The 22,879-nt window shown below is 51.9% G+C and overlaps 1 protein-coding gene across 8 annotated transcripts in view; it reads left to right on the top strand.

Annotated features, from left to right (window-relative positions):
• slc2a9l2 (solute carrier family 2 member 9, like 2) overlaps positions 1-22,879 on the top strand; it is a 768,327-nt gene that overhangs the window by 31,683 nt on the left and 713,765 nt on the right. The window contains exon 1 of one of the 8 annotated variants that reach the window (XM_072495987.1): positions 2,570-2,738. The exons of the other annotated variants lie outside the window; for them this stretch is intronic. The gene's annotated coding sequence lies outside the window, so the exon portion shown is untranslated. Of the gene's footprint in view, positions 1-2,569; positions 2,739-22,879 lie in introns of those variants that run through there. 8 annotated transcript variants of the gene reach the window in all.

Genomic DNA, 22,879 nt, shown 5'->3' with positions numbered 1-22,879 from the left:
AGGGGCCAGCGTAGTTGCCAGATTGGGGAGGAACTTCCCGTAATAGTTTACGAGACCGAGAAAAGAACGAAGATACGAAATGTCAGTCGGGGCGGGGGCATGTTGAATTGCACGCACCTTCTCTGCGACGGGGTGCAGACCTTCGCGGTCCACCCGATAACCTAGGTAGACTACTTCCTTTGCCTGAAATACGCACTTTGTGCGACGTAAACGGACTCCAGCCTCCGAAAGACGTCTAAGGACAGCCTCCAGATTTTCCAAATGTTCCTGCTCCGACGTCCCTGAAATCAAAACGTCATCTAGGTAGACAGCCACACGTGGTAAACCTCTCAAAATGCCCTCCATAGCACGTTGAAAAATTGCGCAGGCAGAGGATACTCCAAAGGGCAACCGGGTATATTCATACAGGCCCCGGTGTGTATTAATCATTACATATGGTTGGGAGGCAGGGTCCAGCTCCAACTGCAGGTAGGCGTGACTCATATCTAATTTAGTGAACGAGAGTCCACCTGCACGTTTCGCGTAGAGATCCTCTATGCGAGGCATTGGATATCGGTCGAGTCGGGAAACCGTATTCACTGTAAGTTTATAGTCGCCACACAAGCTAACTGTGGCATCTGGCTTCATTACAGGTACAATTGGTGCTGCCCAGTCAGCAAAACGGACGGGCCTGATAATACCCAAACACTCCAAACGAGTGAGCTCCCCTTCTACCTTCTCGTGCAAGGCGTAAGGCACTGGGCGCGCCCGGAAATAGCGCGGCGTGGCTCCTGGTTCAACTTGGATACGGGCTACGGCCCCTTTTATTTTCCCCAAACCAGGCTGGAATATATCTGGGTATCGTCCTAGCACCTCAGTCAACCCTTCAGAAACTGTTTGGAGGATGTGCTGCCATTGCAACCGCAAATGGCGCAACCAGTCCCGACCCAACAGGCTGGGCCCATGGCCGCGCACCACGATAAGTGGGAAACTCCCCTCCTGGCGTCCATGGACAACAGGGGTCATTGTAGTTCCTGCAATGTCCAGTGGTTCCCCCGTGTAGGTGGCCAACCTGGCCTGTGAGTCGGTTAATGTAAGTGTCTGTATACCCTGCTTGATGCGGTCGAATGTCCTCTGGGCGATCACGGAGACCGCTGCGCCAGTATCCAACTCCATCTCAAGTGGGTGGCCATTGACCCGTACTGTCACCTTAATGGAGGCCACACGGGGAGCTGCCACACAATGCAGCTGCAGGCTGTTGTCCTCCGTCTCCACGTCCTCAGGAGTATTCGCCGCAGGTTCATCCACATGGAAGGTACGGCCTCTGGACTGGTCCCAGTTACGGCCCCTGGGCTGGTCCCAGTTTCGGTCAGAACGACGGCGCCTCTGGCGCCCTCAGGACCGCCGTCCGCGACAGGGTCAGCGCCTACAAGTCTGACACGGACATGGCTCCTCATCCATTGGCTCTGGAGAAGGCTCCCTTCGGGGAGGAATGTCCGACGGCCATTGGCGTCGGTCCGGACGTTGCCTCGCCCAAGGTACCGCAGGAGTCCGGGGGGGACGTTTTCGGACGGAAGGGGTTGCGCCCCAATGCATGCACTTCCATTCCCTGTAGCTCCTGTACTCCTCGCTCTGCGCTCTCTTGGGACAATACTATTTGAATGGCCTGTTGAAAAGTCAATGTTGGCTCTGCTAACAACTTTCTCCGGGTGGCCGCATTGTTAATACCGCAAACCAAACGGTCGCGTAACATTTCTGACAAGGTCTCACCATAGTCACAGTACTCCGCAATCCTGCGTAGCCTGGATAGAAAATCGGCAAGGGATTCTCCAGGGGTCCTCTCAGCGGTATTAAACCGGTAATGCTGGACTATCATGGACGGGATTGGGTTAAAATGTTGCCCCACTATATTCACAAGTTCATCAAACGTTTTGGTGTCCGGCGCAGCTGGGTACGTAAGGCTCCTAATCACCCCAAACGTATGCGGGCCGCAGGCGGTGAGCAATATGACCACCTGGCGCTCGTTTTCGGTGATATTGTTTGCCCGGAAATAGTAACGCATCCGTTGTGTGTACTGGTTCCAGCTTTCCAGCGCAGCATCAAAAACATCCAAACGTCCGTACAGAGGCATGGTATAATAGAAAACAACTTCCAACCTGTATCCAACAAAAATCCAGGGAGGTGGCTTCAGCAGTGTAGACAGCTATTCACTTTAACCTTCGTCGCCAGTTTTGTAAGGGCCACGAAGAATCCAGCACGAGTTTTAAGGATACAAAGTAATGACATTTATTTACTATAACATATATACATAACAGTAGCAGTAACTTCCCTTGCTACATACTCCTTCCTGCTGGTTCCTGAACTGGCCAGCTTTATTTATACTAGGAGTTTACTAGTGGTTTCTCCGCCCCCCTCATTGGGGAAGCTCATACTCCCACAGGATTGTGGGATAGTCGTTAGTCCCCAGCCAATGGTAAGTAGGCAGGTTATAGCAGTGATCAAAAGCTTGGTTAAAGAAGGGTTTCAGTAGTGTTTTAAAGGAGGCCACTTAGAGGTTAAATTGTGAGCTTAAGGCAAATATTACCTGTCATCATGGAAGTCCAAAGTCTCACGGAATATATTTGGTTCGTAATGTGAAATGATTGCGCCACTGTCAACAACTTGTCATTCCATTAATGTATTCCAATTACAAGGAATATTTCCCATTGTTCTGTGGCCAAGGTTCTAACCCGAGCAGTGATTGCTTTTTGGCTGAGCATGTAAGTGGTTTTAACTTCAATCATTTCTTAATAACGATCATTATTAGTAAGTGACTCTGGTAGTTGCCTGTGGTCCACTTTGTGAGAGCAAGGGAAGACCAAATGACAAAAAAGAATAACCAAAACTGTAATGCAAGTTAAACTCTGAAATGTCAAACACTGGCAAGAATAGGAAAAAAGCCCACTGATTTTGAGGTGAATACATCGGCATTCTTTCTGCTTTCATTTGATTGTTCATGTGCACAGATATTTAATGTGCATCTTGTCTATTGCTGTTGAATTGGTAACTGCATATGGGCAAAGACCAATGGGCAGGATGGATCCGCCAACAGGTTCATGAAATGTCTGTCCTTAAACTTTACAAGTTTATTGAGGCACACTGACGGAAAGGTTTTTAACCATTTGTTGACCAAAATTTCATCCAGCATTTTTAAACATTATATAACCTATTGATGAACTGTGTTAGACATTTACCGCCTTTGTTAATGCTGGATTATTCAGTACGGCAGTGACACAGTATTGCTGCAGCTGGTTATTCCAACTCTGTAGTATGAATGGGTAGTATGTGAAAAAAGAAAAAACTTCCATTTATATAATGCCTTTCCGGCTCCGTTGTGGCAGGACCTGCTGCGGGAGATTTGGCGGCTGAGTTCAAGTTTATTGACTTTGAGTGGGACTGGATGAACCCAGCGGTAGGCAAGGCTGGAGAATCTTGCTCCATGCCCTTGAATGTCAATTATAAAGCATCTATTAGCATAGAGAGTGTGAGATATGCAGTTATCTTTTTCGAAGAGTTAGTATAATCTAACATTTCGATAATTATACACATATGAATAGAATTAATGTTATTTATTGCTCAATAATATATTTTGGAAGTTAAGCCAAAACAATGTCCAGTGTTGCAATGCTGTCACTCCTTCTCTGCGTAGTGTGAATGTAATTGCCGTACTTTATATTTTTTGATGAAATGTTATTAAAACCTGGGTCAAGGTGCATATATACAGAATGACTGCTAAAGCTGTGACTAAAGGGTCATAAAAGTGAGGTAATCATCGATTCACGTTTAAAGGACAACTGGGGTGTAGCTCATTTATGAGTGGTATTGTGTTTGGTCCTCACTAAACAGGTCATGGGATGGCCTATGGGAGGAGACAGAAGAAGACCTTATGCTTTGGGTACAGATTATGTAATTGAGGGGAGGAGTCAGGTCTGTCTGAAAAGTTATTCTTCCTGGGTATTTTAATCTGAATAGAGGTGGTTTTAGTTTTGGCCCTGCAATGTTCTCTCTCCAAAGATTCCACACAGAGGAAAACAAATAGAAACCTGGTTATTAACTTTATTCATGAGAGGTATTTGAACTATATTGATTTGCTTCATTGGAATATACAGGCAAGTTTGGGAAGTACGTTTCTCTTTTGACTTAAGAACTGTTGTAACTGTTAACTGTAAAACGATTTCTCTGTTGCTAATGTGGTTAATTCTGTGTTTAAATTAAAGCTCGTTTTAACATAAACAATACCAATGGGTCAGTGTTATCACTCCTATGGTGCAGTAACATTTCCTCACAATTTTACAAATTGCAAATAGTTCAGATCTCATCTGGGATCCCATCAGACGTCACTGGTCAATTAAAACATCCAGTGAGGGAAGACTTCCGGGGGCGGCCATGGAGTGAGTGATCGCACACATGGCGGCTCCTGCTCGAGGGTGTAGAACTGATCTCTTTTTACCCGGAAATGGGAGAAATGTTGACGGGAAAGTGCAGTTGAAGGCTGGAGGAGAAGATCACCCCCCACAGAAGTAGCACGTCTGCTGGTTACCAGACCCAGCAGAAGAAGGTGAAAGACCTGGCCAAAGAGCTGGAAGAGACCTGTGGTGCATCAGTTATTGGAAAGATGGTGGAGGGGGAAGGACTGGCGCAGGTTGGAAAGTCCCAGATATACTGTTGATGGCTTTTATTAGACAGGAGTTCCGTCAACAAAGAAAGGCGATGCAGGGGGTGTGGTGTTGGGTGCTCTGGTGCACAGATGAGCCAACACAGTTGTATGTGGTACAACTCTATTTTATTTTAACTCTTATTATACAGTTCGTTCTGGATACTCTGCACGTGCTGTCTCCCTGAGTGTGTCTGGTGGCAGGTCTGTCCTGGTCTTCCTCTACAGCTAATACTGACCACCGGGGGTCGTGTCTGTGCTTTTATATCTTTCTGTCATTGGTTGTGGTGTTGTGTGTTCTGATTTGTCTGTTGGTGTGTCTATCATGATGTGTGTGTTTGAATATCATGACATCCCCCCTTTTTACAAAGATATGTGCCTACGTGGTTATAAATATAATTGTGTCGTGAGTGCATCTAAGAATGTGTGTGTGTTGTGTACAGCGTGTGTATATGACGTAACTATTTACATGGGGCGATGTCGGGTGCGTCACACTAACAAGGTTGTACCATAACAAAACATGGATGCGAGAGAAGAAAAAACTTGAACAGTGGTCCGGTCAGACGATATCTGGAACAATAAACAACAACAGGTTATAATACAGAAGTGTTTGACTTTTTGAACGTATGAACAGCGTTATAAGTCCAGTCTAATGGGTGACCGCCTCAAGAATGGGCTGGTCCTCAAGCCGGTTCAGCTGTGGAGATTTGGGGTCACACTGGTTCACCTTGGACTGTTGGAGGTGATGCTGTTGCCGAAGTCTCTACTTTACCATTTGTTGTACTTCATGCAGTGCTTGGTTTTTTTCATTCGTGCAAATATAACATTCAACATCTTTGTTAGTGTTGCCTTGGCTGTGGTTTGGTTCTGGTGGCGATGGAAGGGGCATGATCCGTGGCATCTCCACGAAGTCATCCTTGGGAACCAGTGGAGGATCCGGCGTGTGCGTACGGTTCAGTTGCAAGCGTGGAAGGCGGCGCAAAGCTCGCTGATTGCGCCTACGCACCAATCCATCCGCCCTGCATGCCAGGAACAAGGTGGAGTCTTTTTTCTTTTTATGTTTGTGGTGGACGGCATCTTGTAGCCGATGGGTCATTGCCATTGAAGTAGCACCATCACTAATATCATGCAAGGCGATGACTGTGCCAGATGTGGAAGTTGGCCGAGACCGTGCATGCTGGTTCCGGCCACCTGCTGTGCTGGAAGGGCGACTCCGCAGAGAAACGTCGAAGCATGTCGCCTTGGAGAGAGAATTGTTGCTCGCATCAACGTCTGGCGATGGCGCGAATTGGTGTGTCCATCTTGGACCGCCGGTGCTGGTTGCCACTGCCGACCCAGTGGGACTGCCACGCGATCCATTCCCTGTCGCTGTGGCATCCGCCGTCACCCTGAGCGTGCCATCACCGAGGCCGCGACACCGCCCGTCCGGAGCAAGGTCTGGCGTGCGCGAATCAGAGTCGGCGCTTGGCTGCTCCCCATCTGGAGTCCGGTCTGCCTTCCGTCGATGCCCCCCGTCCGGAGTCCCAACAGGTTCACTGGAGACAGCCGAGATTCCCTGAAGCTGCACTTCTGGAGTCGGAACATGCAGGAATGCACCAACCAGTGGAGAGGCTCGAGCCATCGAGGGTGGAAGCGGTGCGCCGCCACCGCAGTCGTCAGTGGTCCCACCGTGATCATCGAGTGCCTCGGTTCGCACTAGGTGAGGTCTGTCACCTTGCACCTTTTGCATGGGAAGTGGGATGCTGTCGTCACTCGTCTCACATCCCGTGGATAGATCCTCATTAGCAGCTTGCTGTTCACTAGGGTTGGGTAAATTGTCAGAGTTTTCATCTGGTGGTGCACACCATGTCGGTGGACTGTCATTGTCTTGCCGTTGTCCTTCATTTGGGCTTTTCTTCTTTGGAATTTTAAATCTTCCCCCAGACATTGCAGAACCTTGTTTATTACCCCCAAATTCTCCCATGTGTATGGTCTCTAATATAGGATCCAATGTTTCTATCGACATTGTACTATTTTCCAAAGAACATTCCGTTTCACTTTTCTTCTCAGGTACCTCATATGTATCTTTGTCTAATGTACATGCCTTCATGGTCTCTGGGTCTGATTTTGCTGGGACTGGCATGGTCACAGTCTCTCTTTTACTGTTCTCAATTGCCCACATTATACTCCCCATACATAACTGCTTAATCACTGGGGTTAGTGTGGTACAATGGATAATCGGGTCGACCTTATCTGCATCTTCACCATTAGTGGAAAGCACACTTGGTTCACGTGAAACTGCTGTGGGTTTTAAATTTGTTATCTGGCTACTCGATGTCGGTGTCCTCAGGATTCTTGCTCCAATGTTCTGCTCATTTATCAGTGGAGTGTGTATAGGTTCAATGCAATTAATGTTCCCCTCAAGGTTTGAAGAGTCATTACTGACTAACTGCTGGTCTCCGAAGTTGGGACTTTGCGGCGTTGTGTTGAAGGGAGACATTTGTCCCTGCTGTAGATATGATTCAGGTTGTGTTATTTCCATTACCTGAGGATCAATGTCTTGTCCATTTTCTCGATCCGTACTAAAACACTGGCAATTCTCAGTCTGCTCCTTGCAAGTTAAACATTCAATTAATTTCTTTAGCAAATCCTCAGCATCCTTCTGTGGCCGTGCAGCATTATTAATCTCTGTTCGGCTATAATGATCCTGAAGGTCAGCGCATAAACCTTTTTTCTTCGGGCTTGGACGAGGCGATTCCTTTGGCTTGTCTTCAGTTGGGCTTGAACAGTCTTCAGCGCTGTGCCCTTCATTGTAGCATGAGAGACCGTCATGGTCATGCTGCTGTGTAGTGGAGCATGGTAGGCTGTTATAGCCTTCTTGCTGTTCACGTGAGCATGGCAGACTTGCATCATCTGCCGCTGGTTGGTCAGGAGAGGTTGCTAGACCCTCATGGTCTTGTTCCTGCAAGGACTGCACATTGGAGTCTTGCGTTGCTTCTATCGTGGAGGCTGTCCACGAGCTCTCTGTGGAGGCTTGTGACACTGGAGTCACTTCTTGTTCGTGCAAGGACTGCGCTCTGGAGTCTTGCGTTGCTTCTATCGTGGAGGCTGTCCACGAGCTCCCTGTGGAGGCTTGTGACTCTGGAGTCACTTCTTGTTCATGCAAGGACTGCGCTCTGGAGTCTTGCGTTGCTTCTATCGTGGAGGCTGTCCACGAGCTCTCTGTGGAGGCTTGTGACACTGGAGTCACTTCTTGTTCGTGCAAGGACTGCACTCTGGAGTCTTGCGTTTCTGCAATTGTGGAGTCTGTCCACGAGCTTGCTGTGGAGGCTTGTGACACTGGAGTCACTTCTGGTTCATCCGAAGACTGCGCTCTGGAGTCTTGCATGTCTTCTTTCATAGAGTCGGGAACGTTGAGCGGGACGTGGACCACGCTCTGTGTGGCAGCAGGGCGCTCTCCGTGTGCTTGCAGCGCTCCCTGTCTGTTAATGTCAGGCTGCAGCATCATCCGGTACTGATAAGTTGGGACGTCATATCTGCTGGATTGAAGATCCTCAAATCCGAAAAATGAATCCGCATCTGCGTCGGATTCAATGTGGGGGCCGCCAATGTGCAACACAAAAGGTTCGTCCGAGTCATAGTCGTATAGGACCACGGAGCTATCATTGGGCTCGCGAGGTCCGGAAACACTGTAAAGATCATCATCGAAGTATTCGAGGTCGGAATCATCGGCTTGTGCGTAGGTAACTGCTTGTCGGAGGGTTCTTCGGAGGTCAAATTCATCTCCTGGGTCAATTTGCGGCAATGTGCTGTCATTCCAGGTGAGGGAAGGTTGTTTTACAGCTTTAACAGATTTTTGTTTTTTTGATTTGGGACGTTTCCCTTTTAAATTGGATTTGGGACGTTTCCCCTTTAAATTGGTGCAGCCTGGGGCCTCTGACATCCTGACGCTCGGTATGTAGCACGTAGGAAGTGACTGCGCATGCTCAGATCGCTGTTCCTTTACCGATGGCCGTTTTCTTGACTGCGCATGCGCAGCATCTCGCGCATGCGCAAACGAAACTTCCGGTTCGGCGCACTGCTCGCGCAACTGTGCTAGCGTGATACCTTTAGCAAGATGGCCGCCGACCTCGACCCAGCCCTCACTCAGGCCCGGGATTTCGGCCTCTGGGAATTCGGGCTCCGGGATCCCAGCCACGAGGTGAGTACTGCAGCTTTTCTTACCTTTACTTGCCGATTGGATTGCGTTTTCTTCACAGTACTTGGAGAATTTGTCCAGGACTGCCTGGTAATCGTACCTTTGCTGCCTCCTGAAGAACCTGAACCTTGTGAATATTTCTCTTGCCCTTGCACCGGCGATGGTGAGGAGAAATTCAATTTTTTCGCTATCATCCAGGTCTTGGAGTTCAGCTGCCACCAGGAACAATTCGAACACTTGCCGGAATCGCCGCTAGTTTTCGCGGAGATCGCCGTGGCACTGGAGCGGCTGCGGAACCGGGAGCTCTATCATTTTGCCTGGGCACTGCTGGTTGTCTGTGTACACTGAGGTATGCCGGCAGGTATTGATCCACTCCTGTACCATGTGGTGTTGGGTGCTCTGGTGCACAGATGAGCCAACACAGTTGTATGTGGTACAACTCTATTTTATTTTAACTCTTATTATACAGTTCGTTCTGGATACTCTGCACGTGCTGTCTCCCTGAGTGTGTCTGGTGGCAGGTCTGTCCTGGTCTTCCTCTACAGCTAATACTGACCACCGGGGGTCGTGTCTGTGCTTTTATATCTTTCTGTCATTGGTTGTGGTGTTGTGTGTTCTGATTTGTCTGTTGGTGTGTCTATCATGATGTGTGTGTTTGAATATCATGACAGGGGGACCGATCGAAAGCCTTCGAAGGGCAGTTGCACCCCTGAAAGGCTCCATGAAAAATATTGAGAAGTGTTTAGAGGCACAGGGGTCGCAGATCCGTGAGCTGGAGAGGATGATGTAGGACAACAGTGATCGGGTGGTGGCATTGGAGGTGGGTCTCCAGGGAGACCTTTACAAGAAGTTAAAAGCAAAGGTGGAAGAGCGGGCCAACAGGTCTAGAAATAGAGCCTGCGTATCGTCGGCCTGCCTGAAGGTGTGGGAGGTGCGAGTGCTACGAGATATATCTCGAGGATGCCGGCAGGGCTGGTTGAGGAGGGGGTGCTGGGTTAAGGCCCCAGAGGTGTATAGAGTGACAGGTCTCTAAGGCCGAAGCCAAGAGCGGGGGAGCTGCCGCGAGCGGTGATCGTAAGACTCCACCCATTTGTGGAGAAGGAAAAGATCCTGCAGTGGGCCAGGGAGAAACGGAACTGTGAATGGGAGGATAGCAAAGTCCGAATATACCAGAACATTGGAGTGGAACTGGCAAAAAGGTGTGCTGGGTTTAACAGGGCCAAGGCGGTGCTTTATCGACAGCAGATTAGGTTTGGGGGGCTGTACCCGGCAAAACTGTGGGTGACTTTCCAAGGCCTGGAGTATTATTTTGAAACTCCAGAGGAGGCCATTGACTTCATTAAAGTGCACAAACTGGGGGAGAACTGAACTTTGATGGGAGACGGAGGGGTTGGCACAATAGAGTTCAGTGGATACGGGTAGTGTGAGGGTTGGGAGGCTTTTCTTTCTTCTCAGTCGGAGGGTTTTCGTTGGGTCGACTATTTGTTGCAGGGGTAATAGGTTTGTAAGGGGCAACATCTCCCCCCCCTCCCCCCTCTCCGGCCGCCGGTGGTGGTATTTATTTTTTGGAGGAGGCAAGCTGTGGCTTTGGATGTGTCTTTGTTTGGGTGTGGGAGAGTGAGGTGCACAGGGAGCAACTTACACAAATCAAAGAGGAGCGGGTGGGGGGACGGTGGGGGGATTAACAGGAGGTGCATTCGGGCAGGAGTTGCCATGCTGGCGGGTAATGCTGGTGAATGGAAGTGAGGAGGGGAGTTGGCTGCGAGGGATAGCTGTTGGGGGGAGCGGGGATCGGGGAGGCAGGTGGAGGGAGATGCAATGTGGCAGGGATGGAGAAGAAGTGTGATCAGGGGCGGAGAGGGGAGCCATCTTGGATGTGCCCAGTACAGGGCGAAAATAACAGGGAGAAAGCTGGTGGAGAAGAATGGCGGACGGTAGAGGGGAATGGAGGCATAAACCTCCGGTATGGCTTATAACATGGAAAGTGCAGGGCTCAATAGGCCTGTGAAGAGATCGCAGGTCTTTGAACACCTAAGGAGTCTGAAGGTACAGGTGGTCTTTCTGCAGGAGACGCACCTCCGCTTGAGGGACCAGGTCAGGTTGAAAAAAGGATGGGTGGTCAGGTACTTCATAAGTTCATAAGATATAGGAGCAGAATAAGGCCATTCGGCCCATCAAATCTGCTCCGCCATTCTATCATGGCTGATATATTCCTCATCTGTTACCTACAATGCTACAGACCAAGAGCTGGATTGCAAAATCAGCCAGAGCATCTCCTCCCTAGAACACATGATCTAGGAATGGGAGTAGGCAATTTAGCATCTCGAACCTAACACCCTCAATGTGATCATGGCTGATTCCAACTTGGCCTCAACTCCACCGTCCTGCCCATTCTCCATTACCCTTCAACCCATCACCAATTAAAAATCTATCTGACATTTACTCACAGTCTCTGCATCCATCGCACACTGATGTAGCAAATTCCAGATTCACAACCCTTTGGGAGAAGTAGTTTCTCCGCAAACCTGTTTCAAATTTGCTTCCTCTTATTCTAAGATTATGGGGCGAAATTCTCCCCCAACGGCGGGATGTCCGCCGACTGGCACCAAAGACGGCGCCAATCAGACGGGCATCGCGCCGGCCCAAAGGTGCGGAATGCTCCGCATCTTTGGCGGCCTAGCCCCAACATTGAGGGACTAGGCCGGCGCCGGAGGGATTTCCGCCCCGCCAGCTGGCGGAAATGGCATTTGTTGCCCCGCCAGCTGGCGCGGAAATGCGGCGCATGCGCGGGAGCGTCAGTGGCCACTGTCAGTTTCAGGGCCCACCGATCCGCGGGCGTGCCTGTGCCGTGGGGGCACTCTTTCCCTTCCGCCTCCGCTACGGCCTCCACCATGGCGGAGGCGGAAGAGAAAGAGTGCCCCCACGGCACAGGCCCGCCCGCGGATCGGTGGGCCCTGATCGCGGGCCAGGCCACCGTGGGGGCACCCCCCGGGGTCAGATCGCCCCGTGCCCCCCCCCCCCAGGACCCCGGAGCCCGCCCACGCCGCCTGGTCCCGCCGGTAAATACCAGGTTTGATTTACGTCGGCGGGACAGGCAATTCCTGGGCGGGACTTCGGCCCATTCGGGCCGGAGAATCCAGCGGAGGGTCCCGCCAACCGGCACGGCCCGATTCCCGCCCCCGCCCAATCTCCGGTACCGGAGACTTTGGCGGGGGCGGGGGCGGGATTCACGGCGGCCTACGGCCATTCTCCGACCCGGCGGGGGGTCGGAGAATGACGTCCATGATCTCTCATTTTAGAATGCCCACAAGAGGAAGCATCTGCTCCATGTCTACTTAATCCATACCTTTTAGCATCTTGTATACCTCAATTTGATCTCCCCTCATTCTTCTAAACTCTAGAGAGTATAGGCCTAAACTGTTCAATCTCTCCTCATACGGCAAAACCCTCATCTCTGGAATCAATCTAGTGAACCTCCTCTGAACTGCCTGCAATGCCACCAGATTCTTCCTCAAATAAGGGGACCAAAACTGTGCACAATACTCCATGTGCAGTCTTACCTTGTAAAGTTGCCACAACACTTCCTTACCTTCATACTCAATTCCTTTTGCTATAAATACCAACATTTCATTTGCTTTCCTTATTATCTGCTGCACCTGCGATGCTCGTTTTTTGTGACTCCTGCACGAGAACACCCAGATCCCTCTGCATCGGAGCACCACAAAGTCTCTCTCCATTTAGATAATAAGCTACCTTTCCATTTCTTCAACCAAAATGCATGACCTCACACTTATCCACATTAAACTCCATCTGCCACATCTTGGCCCACTCTCCTAACCTATCTATATCCATTTGTAAGGTTCTTATTTCCTCATTGAACTTACTGTACCACCTATTTGTATGTCATCTGCAAATGTGGCTCTAGATCCTTCTATCCCTGTATCCAAGTCGTTAATATAGATTGTAAATAGCTGGGCCCAAGGACCGAACCTGGCGGCACCCCACTAGTTACATCTTGCCATCCAGAAAAAGACCCATTTATCCCGACTCTCTATCTCCTGTCCGTCAGCCAGTCTTCTATCCAAGATAATAAATGAGCCCTAATCCCATGTGACCGCACCTTCTGTGCGGCATCTCGTCAAACACTTTCTGGAAGTCCAGATATACATCTCAAGGATCCCCATTATCTCCATCTTCGAAGAACTCAAGCAGATTAGTAAAACATGATTTGCCCTTCATAAAACCATGCTGACTCTGATGGACAGTGCTTTGGCCTTCCAATATCCTGATATTAGATCCTTGATAATTGATTCTAACAATTTTCCAACACGGATGTTACACTAACTGGTGTGTAATTTCCCACATTCTGACTCCCTCCTTCTTGAAAAAGGGCGTTATGTTAGCATTTTCCCAATCCGCAGGAACCTTTCCCATCTCCAGGGAAGTTTGGAATATCATAACCAATGGATCCACTATCTCTGCTGCCACTTCCTTTAACACCCTAGGATATCGGCCATCAGGCCCTGGGGACTTGTCTGCCCTCAATCCCAAGAGTTTGTTGAGTACCGTTTCCCTATTGATGCTGATTGTTCCAAGTTTCACCTTTGAATTGCCCGTTCCTACAGGAATGGTACTAGTATCCTCCACCGTGAAAACTAGCAAAGTATTGATTTAGCATCTCTGTCATTTCTGTGTTTCTCACTATTCACTCACCAGTTTCATCTTCCAAGGGGCCAACATTCACCTTAGCGATTCTCTTCCCTTTTCTGTACCTGTAGAAGCTTTTGCTATCCCGTTTGATATTCTGTGCTAGTTTGTTTCGTAATTTACCTTACCCCTTTTTCTTACTTTTTTGTATCCCTTTGTTTATGTTTGAAAGTTGCCCAATCTTCCAGCCTTGGGGTTTGACTTGAAGTCGCGGGGGGTGGCCAATCTGCGAAGTAAAAAGATGGGGGGCGCGATTCTCCGACCCCCCGCCGGGTCGGAGAATCGCCGGGGGCTGGCGTGAACCTCGCCCCCGCCGTGTCCCGAATTCTCCGCTACCAGAGAATTGGCGGGGGCGAGAATTGCGCCACGCCGGTCGGCGGGCTCCCCCCTGGCGATTCTCCGGCCCGCGATGGGCCGAAGTCCCGCCGCTGTCAACCCTTGCCAGCCGGCGTGGATTGAACCACCTACCTTACCGGCGGGAGCAGACGGTGCGGGCGGGCTCCGGAGTCCTGGGGGGAGGGCGCGGGGTGATCTGGCCCCGGGGGGTGCCCCCTCAGTGGCCTGGCTCGCGATCGGGGCCCACCGATCGGCAGGCGGGCCTGTGCCGTGGGGGCACTCTTTTTCTTCCGCCTTCGCCATGGTCTTCACTATGGCGGAGGCGGAAGAGCCCCCTCCACTGCGCATGCGCGGGGATGCCGTGAGCGTCCGCTGACGCTCCCGCGCATGCGTCGCCCGGCGACGGCTGGCGTGGTGCCAAAGGCCTTTCCCGCCACCCGGCGGGGCGGCAATCACTCCGGCGCGGGTCTAGCCCCTCAAGGTGAGGGCTTGGCCCCTAAAGGTGTGGAGAATTCCGCACCTTTGGGGCTGCCCGACGCCGGAGTGGTTCCCGCCACTCCATTACGCCGGATTCCCCCGCCCCGCTGGGTAGGGGAGAATCCCGGCCGGGGTTTGGGAGTGTGAAGGAAGTGAGGGACTCGGGTGCGAGATATGTGAGCGGAGTGTTGGAGGGGATGCCGGTAGTGCTAGTGAATGTATACTCACCGAATTGGGATGATGTGGGATTCTGAGGGGGTTGCTGGGAACGTTTCCGGACTTGGCTAGGCATCAGTTGATTGCGGAAGGGGACATTAATTGTATGCTGGAGCCGAGAGTGGACGGGTCGAGGCCCAGGTCAATGGGAAGACTGAGGATGGCAAAGATGCTGGGAGGGTTTATGGAAAGGATGGGTATGGTGGTCCCGTGAAGATTTAATAACCCGGGGAAGGGGGGGGAGGGAGTACTCCTTCTTCTCACACGTGTATAAAGTGTATTCCAGAATTGTTTTTTTTGTGATGTGCTGTGAGGTCTTGCTGGGGGTGGTGGGTGCAGAGTAAGTGGGAATTGTAATCTTGGAACATGCACCGCACTGGCTGGAGGTTCGACTTAGCTCGGGATGGGAGCAGAGATCGGGATGGAGATTGGATTCGGGGCTGTTAGCAGGCAGAGGGTTTTGTGATAAGGTGCTGTCGGTGACTAAGGACTATGTGGGGCCGAACCAAAATGGGGAGGTATCGGCGGCCACATTCTGGGAGGCATTGAAGGTGGCTCAGGGGGGAGGTTATTTTGTTCAAGGCGCATGAAGATAGGAAAAGGAGAGAGGTGTATGAACGATTATTGGGCGAGATAGTCGAGCTGGACAGGGAGTATTCGAGAGTCCCCACTAGGGAGAGGTGGTGAAAAGGAAAAAGCTACAGGGACAGTTCAACAGGTTGATGATGGGATGGGCGGTTGGGCTGCTACGGAGGGTGGCGGGGGTGGGGGTGGGGGGTGGGGGGGGGGGTGGGTTGCAGTATGAATATGGAGAGAAGGCAAGCCACATGCTAGCCCATCAGCTAGGGAGCCAGGCCACGTCCGGGGAAAGCTTGAGGGTACGGAAAGGGGAGGTGATGTTGGAGTCGGGGAAGATAAATGAGATGTTCAGGGGATATTACAAGGAACTGTATAGGGCAGAACCAGGGGTGGTGAAGAGGAGGATATAGGGCGGTTCCTGGACAGGCTGGAATTTCTGCAGCTGGATGAGGAGAGGAGGCAGGCACCAGAGAGGCCTTTAGGGCTGAGGGAGGTAATGGAGAGTATAAGACAGATGATCTTGGGGAAGGCCCTGGGACCAAACAGTTACCCAGTGGAATTGTATAAGGACTATGCGGCGGAATTGGCACCGCACCTACTGGGGGCATTTAGCAAGGCATTGGAGAAGAGGGAGCTGCCGGAGACAATGACACAGGCGGCGATGAACTTATACCTGTTAGAATGTGGGTCATATTGGCCCATATCACTGTTAAACATGGACGTAAAAGTGCTGGGTAGGTTAGTGGTGGGGAGGATGGAAGGATGCATCCCGGGGGTGGTTGCAGATGACCAAACGAGCTCAATAAAGGGCAGGTAACTCTCAAGCAACATAAGACGATTATTGAAAGTGATCATGACCTCGTCAAGAGGACGAGTATCAGAGGTAGTGATGTCTATGGGCGCCGAGAAGGCATTTGACCCGGTGGAGTGGCGGTACCTGTTTGACCTCTTGGGGAGGTTTGGGTTTGGGCCAACCTTTGTGGCATGGGTGCGTCTATTGTACGTGGCCCTGGTGGCAAGCGTACGGACCAATGAGATGAACTCACGGAGTTTCGGGTTGTATAGGGGAATGAGGCAGGGGTGCACAGTGTCACTGCTATTGTTTGCGCTGGCGATAGAGTCCTTGGCGATGGCTCTTAGGGAGTCAGCAGAGTGGCAGGGGATTAGGAGGGAGCAGCGAGCACCGGCTGTCACTGTACACAGACAACCTGCTATTATATGTGTCAGACCCAGGGCGGCATGTGGCGCAGTGGATAGCACTGGGACTGCGGCGCTGAGGACCCAGGTTCGGATCCCGGCCCTGGGTCACTGTCCGTGTGGAGTTTGCACATTCTCCCCGTGTCTGCGTGGGTTTCACCCCTGCAACCCAAAGATGTGCAGGTTAGGTGGATTGGCCATGCTATTTTGCCCCTTAGTTGAAAAAAATAATAATTGGGTACTGATGCATGATCAATGACCACTAAAGCGTGGCTGTAGTCCAACTGAAGGCTTTAATAAGCTAGATGTTTCCCCCAGCAGCTCGGGTACAGAATGAAGGCTGCTGCGGCGGCACGGGCTCTTATACCCTGCCTAGCAGGGCGGAGCTATCATACATCCTAACCAATAGAAAGCATACAGTTTCCACCAATTGTGCTCCAGCCTATCAGGTACCGTAATTCCTATACTACCACAGGTACTCTAAATTTTTTTTTTTAAGTGTCAGACCCGCTGGAGAGTATAGGGAGGATTATGAGCCTCTTAGAGACGTTTGGGGCCTTCTGAAGTTATAATTTGAACATGGGGGAAAAAGAGGTGTTCGCGGTGAACGAGTCAGGTCAGAGAGCCAGTTTAGGGGGCTACCATTTAGGGTAGCCAAAGATAGGTTTAGATATTTGGGAATCCAGGTGACGCTACATAAGTGTAACTTAACAAAGTTGGTGGAGGAGAAAAGGGAGGACTTTAGGAGATGGGACACACTGCATCTGACGCTAGCAGGGAGGGTTCAAGTGGTGAAAATGAAAGTCCTGCCAAATTTCTTTTTTATACTTCAGCCACTTCCGATTTTTATTCCAAAGACCTTTTTTCGGGAGTTGGATCCAGTCATTTTTGAGTTTGTATGGGCGGGGAAGGTGTCAAGGGTGAAGAGGGCCCTTCTGCAGAGGCAGCGGCAGAAAGAGAGGTTAGCGCTACCGAACCTGCTGCTTTACAGGGGCTGGTTTAGCACAGTGGGCTAAACAGCTGGCTTGTAATTCAGAACAAGGCCAGCAGCGCGGGTTCAATTCCCGTACCGGCCTCCCTGAGCAGGCGTTGGACTATGGCGACTAGGGGCTTTTCACAGTAACTTCATTGAAGCCTACTTGTGACAATAAGCGATTATTATTATTATTACTGTTGGGCGGTGAATGTGGAGAAAGTGAGGTGGTGATAGGAAGGAGAGAGGGTAGAATCGGTTAGAATGGAGGAAGAGTCTTGGAGGGGGTCCAGCCTGAGGGCAATAGTGACGGTGGGGCTATTGCTGGCACCTAGGACATATACAGAGAGCCCGGTTGTACAATCGACGATTAAGGTGTGGAACCAGCTGAGGAGACATTTTAGGATAGAAGGGATGCTGGTGTTAACGCTGTTATTAGAGAACCACGGGTTTAAGCCAGGGGATGTACAGTATGTATAGAAAATGGTGCTGCCGGTGAGGGTGAGTGATTTGTATCTGGAAGAGAGATTCACAAGCATAGAGGAGCTGAGGATACAGCTCCCGAGGGAAAGTGAATTTAGGTATTTACAAGTAAGGGACTTTGCATGGAAGGCGTGGAAAGGGTTTCCCAGGCTGCCGAACTATGCCCTACTGGAACGGTTGTTGCTTCCGGACGTGGAAGGGGAGGGCAGGATTGGGGACATATATGGATGGCTGGGGGAACAGGGGGGTATGCAGGTGGTGAGGATCAAAGGGAAATGGGAGGAGGAATTGGGGGGTGCTGATAGGTTGGGGAGTGTAAGTGAGGCGCAGTGCATGGTGAATTTGACCTCCTCATGTGCGAGGATGAGCTTGATACAGTTTAAGGTGGTACACCGGGTGCACATGACTCGAGCGAGGATGAGTGGGTTCTTCCAGAGAGTGGTAGATTATAGATCATAGAATTTACAGTGCAGAAGGAGGCCATTCGGCCCATCGAGTCTGTACCGGCTCTTGGAAAGAGCACCCTACCCAAGGTCAGCACCTCCACCCTATCCCCAGAACCCAGCAACCCCACCCAACACTAAGGGCAATTTTGGAACTAAGGGCAATTTATCATGGCCAATCCACCTAACCTGCACATCTTTGGACTGTGGGAGGAAACCGGAGCACCCGGAGGAAACCCACGCAGACACACGGGGAGGATGTGCAGACTCCGCAGAGACAGTGACCCAAGCCGGAATCGAACCTGGGACTCTGGAGCTGTAAAGCAATTGTGCTATCCACAATGCTACCATGCTGCCCTCAGGTGCGAAAAGGACCAGCAAACCACGTGCATACGTTCTGTGGCTGTGAGAAGCTGGAGAGATACAGGGCGGGAGAGTTCTGCACATTAGCAAAGATTGTGGGGTTGGAGGTCGGGTGGACCCTATGGTGCAGATTTTCGGGATATCAGAGCAGCCGGAGCTGATGGAGGGGAGGAAGGCTGACATCGTGGCCTTCGGCTCTCTGAATGCCCGGCGGAGAATCTTACTAGAATGGCGGCCGCATATGACTGGCTAGGGCAGTGTTTTTCAAACTTTTTTTCCGGGGACCCATTTTTACCAACTGCCCAACCTTTGGGACCCACGCCGGCCGACCTTTGCGACCCACGCCAGCCCACCTTCGTGACCCACCATTTTCTCTTACCTTGGGCGAAATTCTCCCGAAACGGCACGATGTCCGCCGACTGGTGCCCAAAACGACGCCAATCAGACGGGCATCGCGCCGCCCCAAAGGTGCGGAATGCTCCGCATCTTTGGGGGCCGAGCCCCAACATTGAGGGGCTAGGCCGACGCCGGAGGAATTTCCGCCCCGCCAGCTGGCGGAAACGGCCTTTGTTGCCCCGCCAGCTGGCGCGGAAATGACATCCCCGGGCGGCGCATGCGCGGGAGTGTCAGCGGCTTCTGACAGTTTCCCGCGCATGCGCAGTGGAGGGAGTTTCTTCCGCCTCTGCCATGGTGGAGACCGTGGCGGAGGCGGAAGGGAAAGAGTGCCCCCACGGCACAGGCCCGCCCGTGGATTGGTGGGCCCCGATCGCGGGCCAGGCAACCGTGGGGGCACCCCCCGGGGCCAGATCGCCCCGCGCCCCCCCTAGCCCGCCCACGCCGCCTTGTCCCGCCGTTCAAAAGGTGGTTTAATCCACGCCAGCGGGACAGGCAATTTATCGGCAGGACTTCGGCCCATCCGGGCTGGAGAATCCAGCGGGGGGGCCCGCCAACCGGCGCGGCCCGATTCCCGCCCCCACCGAATATCCGGTACCGGAGACTTCGGCAACCGGCGGGGGCGGGATTCACGGCAGCCCCCGGCGATTCTCCAACCCGGCGGGGAGTCGGAGAATGACGCCCCTTATTTGCTGCTGACAAAATGGAGGAATCGCAATCGTGCCCAACGCACGTGATAGCGATGTTCGGGGAGGCGTGACCTGCTCTCTGCCTCCCTCAGGCAGGAAGATTACATAGAATTTTGAAAAGAATCTTCTGCGCCGTTGATTGCGCAAATTCGCGGTCTTCAGCCGCAGCAACCGGCTTGTATTCAATTTTTATTTATTTTTTGTAAATTGTAACAATGTTGTTGCACGGCATGTTTAATCAAAGAGAACAAAGCCCATGTCATCGTCAGACTCTTCAGATTCTTCCTGTTTCTTCTCTTCCTTTTTCTCTTCAGCAGCAACAGGGGCAGCGGTGGAAACAACTGCTGCAGCAGCTGGGGCATTGCTACCAGCACCAACGTTGCAGATCAGACTATTTTCCTTTTTAAAGTAAATTTAGAGTACCCAATTCATTTTTTCCAATAAAGGGGCAATTTAGCGTGGCCAATCCACCTAGCCTGCGCACCTTTGGGTTGTGGGGGCCAATCCCACGCAAACACGGGGAGAATGTGCAAACTCCACACGGACAGTGACCCAGAGCCGGGACCGAACCTGGGACCTCGGCGCCGTGAGACAGCAGTGCTAACCACTGCTCCACCATGCTGCCCTGCAGATCAGACTATTGACGTCAATATTAGCCAATGCCTTGGCAAACAGACTAGGCCAGAAAGGCTCAATGGTCACACCAGCTGTTTTAATCACGGCATTGAGTTTGTCTTCGGTGACAGTGACCTCCTCGTCGTGCAGAATGAGCGCGCTGTAGATACAGGCGAGTTCCGAGGTGGAGGCCATGGCGCTGGATCTCTGCGGGTGGGTCCAATGGTGCTAGTCACCAGGGGGAATCTCGGCCTTAGCTTCGTTCAGCACTTCCGAACCGGGCAGAGCGAGCAGCAGCTGGCTTTTAACTATGCCGGCTGCGAGCGGCCTTTTTACCATGTAAAAAAAGTGCGACCACACTGCGCATGCGTGCCCGCTCGTCGGTGCGCATGCACAAAACTCTGAATTTGTGCAATCGGGAGCGCCGCGACGGATGGCTCTGCGACCCTCCTGACACATGCCCATGACCCACCCGTGGGTCACGCCCCCGTCTTTGAAGATCACTGGCCTAGGAGATCGATACGATTTCCTCCGGTTGGAAAAAAATTAAGTTTGAACTGAGGGTTCAGCGGAGGGCATTGAGGCACGTTGGGGACTGTTCGTGGCCATGTTTGAGGAGCTGTTCGTCGTGAGGGAAGCGGGGGGGGGGAGGAAATTGGAAAAATGTTATACAGACTGTAAAACTATGAGTAGGGCAGTGTGTTCCCCAGATTATTTATGTTTTGTAACAGTTTGGAATAAAATACATTTTTTTTTTAAAGTCAAAAGTGAGAAAAGCTTGAAATTAAGGCAGGACTCATGTAGGCCTTCTTCTACTTCTCCTTCTTCTTGTGCTAATACACTTTTCCTCACCACTGTTACACACAAGGTCTATAAATGTTTTTTATTGTTTTTTTGTATAAAGTATATTTACCATTATGTACACAGAATAGAATACATATATATATATAGAAGAAAAGGGAACACGCAAAAAAACAAAACAAACAAAAAAAAAGTTAGAATAAAAGAACTGGTCTATTATGCGAATGGATCTGGTGTCGGTGTTGTCGCTTGCTTCTCCCGGACGGTTTTCGCTGTCGTTGTCGTCTCGCGATCACCTCCGCTTCAGCCGTTCGTCCCGTCTTCCGCCTGGATTTTCCTTGTTCTCTGCTCCTATAGATGCCAAGTTTGTTATCGTTTCCCGTGCCCCCCTTCCAAGTCTTTCCCTCCCTCCCCCGCCTCGGCTACTTTCCCCTGTTTCTTGGCTACCTGGCTATTCTTCTGCTTGTTCGTTGGCCGCAAACATATCCCGGAACAGTTGGGTGAATGGCTCCCACGTTCTGTGGAAGCCATCGTCTGACCATCGGATGGCGGATTTGATTTTCTCCATTTGGAGAGATCCTGAGTGGTCGGACAGCCAGTCTGCAGCTTTGGGTGGTGCTGCTGACCGCCAGCCGAACAGGATTCCACGGCGGGCGATCAGGGAGGCAAGGGCGTACGCCCTCCTCCCCAGGAATAGATCTGGCTGGTCTGAAACCCCGAAGACCGCCACTTTCGGGCATGGTTCCACCCTCATCCCCACCACTTTGGACGAAGAAGGCTGTCCACAGTCACAGTTAACAGACGTTGTGTGATTTGTTATGTACCCTGCATAAAATGCCTTGCACTGACTAACACCAATCTTGAGGCAATTCAGGCACAGCCACGTAGGCTATGTTTCGCTGGTTCCTGATGGGAAGTATTCTTTTGTCTCATTGAACAACTTGTGTGCCTTCATCTGTAGATGTCTTAACCAATCAACAAGGTGACCTCTTGTCCTGGGAGTTTCCGCCTTGGGGCGAGATTCTCCGACCCGGCGGGGGGTCGGAGAAACCACGGAGGTGGCGCGAATTCCGCCCCGCCGCCCCACCGTTGGCTGCCGTATTCTCTGGCGCAGTTTTTCAGGCGGGGGCGGGATTCCTGTCACGCCAGTCGGGGGCTGTTGGCAGCGGCCCACCCCGGCGATTCTCCGGGCCCCGATGGGCCGAGCGGCTGTCCATTTCTGGTCAGTCCCGCCGGCGTGAATCACTCAACTCACGCACCGGCGGGACCTGGCAGGTGAGTATGTGTGGCCGGTCCTCGGCGGCGGGGGGGGGGGGGGGGGGGGGGCGCAGGGGGATCTGACCCGGGGGGGGGCCACGGCACCCTGGCCCGCGATCGGGGCCCACTGATCTGCGGGCGGGCCTGTTCCGTGGGGCACTTCTTTCTTCCGCGCCGGCCCCTGCAGGGCTCCGCCATGGCCGGCGTGGAGAAGAGAACTCCCTGCGCATGCGCCAAAATACGTGGGCCGGTCTGCGCATGCGTGGAATCACGCTGGCCCTTCGCCGCATGCGCAAACTCACGCCGTCCCTTCGGCACCGACTAGAGCGGCGCCAGCCCCTCCGCCGTCCACCTAGCCCCCGAAAGTGCAGAGAATTCTGCACTTTCAGGGGCGGTTGACGCCGGAGTGGTTGGAGCCGGTTTCCCTGCCGGCGTGGGGACTTAGTCCCCAGAAGGGAGAATCCTGGCGTTGGTGTTTTGAAGGGTTCAGCAGTAAGGTGG

The sequence above is a fragment of the Scyliorhinus torazame genome, chromosome 3, assembly GCF_047496885.1.
Source record: "Scyliorhinus torazame isolate Kashiwa2021f chromosome 3, sScyTor2.1, whole genome shotgun sequence".
Lineage (NCBI taxonomy): Eukaryota > Metazoa > Chordata > Chondrichthyes > Carcharhiniformes > Scyliorhinidae > Scyliorhinus > Scyliorhinus torazame.
This window is presented reverse-complemented; position numbering and strand designations above follow the sequence as displayed.